This window comes from Montipora capricornis, chromosome 6 (genome assembly GCF_036669925.1).
Source record: "Montipora capricornis isolate CH-2021 chromosome 6, ASM3666992v2, whole genome shotgun sequence".
In the NCBI taxonomy this organism is placed as follows: domain Eukaryota; kingdom Metazoa; phylum Cnidaria; class Anthozoa; order Scleractinia; family Acroporidae; genus Montipora; species Montipora capricornis.
The window spans coordinates 12,594,406-12,596,905 of NC_090888.1; the positions used below are offsets into that span (position 1 = coordinate 12,594,406).

At 43.0% G+C, this 2,500-nt stretch overlaps 1 protein-coding gene across 1 annotated transcript in view; it reads right to left on the reverse strand.

Annotated features, from left to right (window-relative positions):
* Nucleotides 1-2,500, reverse strand: part of LOC138051552 (serine-rich adhesin for platelets-like) — a 124,734-nt gene that overhangs the window by 107,284 nt on the left and 14,950 nt on the right. The window contains exon 2 of the mRNA XM_068897777.1: nucleotides 1,461-1,631. The gene's annotated coding sequence lies outside the window, so the exon portion shown is untranslated. The remainder of the gene's footprint in view (nucleotides 1-1,460; nucleotides 1,632-2,500) is intronic.

A 2,500-nucleotide genomic window follows, 5' to 3' on the forward strand; every position in this document is an offset into this window, starting at 1 on the left:
CTGCGATAACACGGCTTTCTTCGGCGTAGAAGTTAGAAACATAGCTAAGAAATCTACGCTTGCAAAATCTGATCAAGGAAAAACCAGCGTGTAATTTACTTGTTGTCCTTTTCACTCTCCACTTCTTACGCGCGCTATGATTGGCTCTTGCTATACAATAGGCACCCTGACGTCTTGAACACGACCTCGCACAGAGTATATCAGACGGGAGAGGGAGAGAGAAGAAGCGAAGTGGCCGCGAACGACCTCGGACGTCTGAGAATCAGGCTAGGTCTAATGTTGGAGTATCAGGAAAATGTAAGCTGCGAGATGTTGTGCGAGTGAGCCGCGAAGCCGCGAAGGGTTTCGTTTTTTTTTTTGTGTATCGCCCGCGCGCGACAGGTACCGTACGAGGGTGGAAGACGCTTTCGTGCTTAGCGTTTGGCTAAACGTTCATCTGTTTTAAGGATCCTCTTCAAAACGCGAACTTCATTACCTCTTTATCCCAATTAACAAACCATGAATTAAAAACTTGCCTGGATGGATTTGTCGATTATAACAATAAGCTCAAGTTTCAGTAACGCAAGTCAATAGGCTTGTCGCAAAGTCTCTCCTGCCACAAGCGCCAGGTACAAGGCCAGACGAAAGAAGCTCCTTACTCTTTTTGAGATTAACTAACATTGGTTTTTCTCACAAAGCGTAAGAGGTCATCAAATGCTGAGACAGAACATAGGCTTAATAAATTACTGGTAATTTTACCTCGTGAGTTTATCAAATGGACCATTGATGCTAAGATAATTGTCTAAATCTAACATTCGACCTCGCGAAATCAGACTTTTATTTTATTTTATTGCCAACGAGTCAGGCCTTCTGAAGACAGAGAAGGCCTGGCGAGGCGGCAGATTAAGAGCCGCGAGAAGATTTTTAAGCGGACGAAATCTCAGAAGCGCTTCAATTTGAGTGTAATGTAGACCAAAGCGATGAAATGTGGTAGCCAATGAGAGTGCCGCACGAGTACGCCGCGTGATGTTTGCAGCCGGCAGGCGCCAGGTCACGCAAGCCTGGCTCATTGGCACTTTAGTGACAGCTCTAACTAGTATTATTTAAAAGATCTGTCTCTAAACGTTCACCAACGCAAGTTTCTCAAAAAAGAACACACAACCTATTTGCATCGTAAAGTGATCGTATAACGATAAAGGACTCAATACAACGATCAAATCATAAGCTGTAGACTGTGTAGAAGGGTCAAATCTTTGGCACAATTGTCACACTCTATGCTGTGACTAACTCATCGAAATACAAAAATTGTAATATGAATTTACATGAAATGTCAGTACAGTGGATGAAAAGCCGTTCAGTGGTGTTCCAAGAGGTTGTAAAATATTTCTCCGGTCTCTTTTCGACGGTTAAAATGATATACACTGCTTTTATTTCCGGGATACACGGGAAGGTTCTCCTTCGGATAAAAATAAACTACTTACCGTTTTAAGTTCCCGGTGAGGCTTGCAATGACTGCTCGAAGATGGATGCTGGATTGGGACAGCAGGTCAGCAACGTTTGCAGCTCAAATTTGATCTCAAAGTGCTCGTGCAGACGTCAGAAACTTGGGGCGTACAAAGTCTTCAGATCTCAGTCCAGACCACAGAACTCTTCTAGAAAAACCATTACACAATTTCACTAGTACAAATCAATATCTTCTTTCAATTTGTAACAAAATATAGTCAAATACTGTCAAGTTAATCTTTAATGTGTTTTAACTGCCAATCCCAAGCCGTATTCATTTAAAAGTAACTTGACCTCTGCCACCCGGACTATCGAGTTTTCACAGCATCGGGTTTCAAGACCAAACACTCCGGAGAGGGAGAAGACATGAGTTGTGAAGATGTAGCCTGCGAACGCAGACGTATTTCCGGCCGTCGTTTCTCTCCCCCGAAAAGCAACGTCTGCGAGTTCGAGCTGCAAAACGATTTCCGTGACGTAAGAATTATTCACCAATCACCGTTTAGCTCTAAAAAATCCAGAACTAACTCGCAGGATTCGTGCGCGGTATAACCACGTATTCTCGTGGAGAAAAAATGGCGGACACACTGGAAGAAGCGTTCAACGACGCGTTCAACCAGGTTTGCAATGTTTTTGGATTTGACAGTTTGAATACGCACCAGGAGGAGTCCATCAAATACATTGTTCAAGAGAAGAAGGATATTTTCGTAAATCTTCCAACGGGTTTTGGAAAGTCGTTGATTTACCATGCTTTGCCGTTGGTTTACTCGTGCTTGCAGTCAACTGACAAGATTATTTAATATCATCGTCGTGATTTCTCCGCTTAACAGCCTGATAAAAGATAAAGTGTTGTGGCTAAATTCCCTGGGAATCACTGCCGTATCTTTGGCTGAAATAGCCACCGTAAAACGAACGAAAGAAGTAAAGAATGGGGAATATTTAATTGTCTTCGGATCACCTGAACTATGGCTAGGATACGAAACATGGAGGAAAATGGCAATGAGCGAGTTGTACCGGAAAT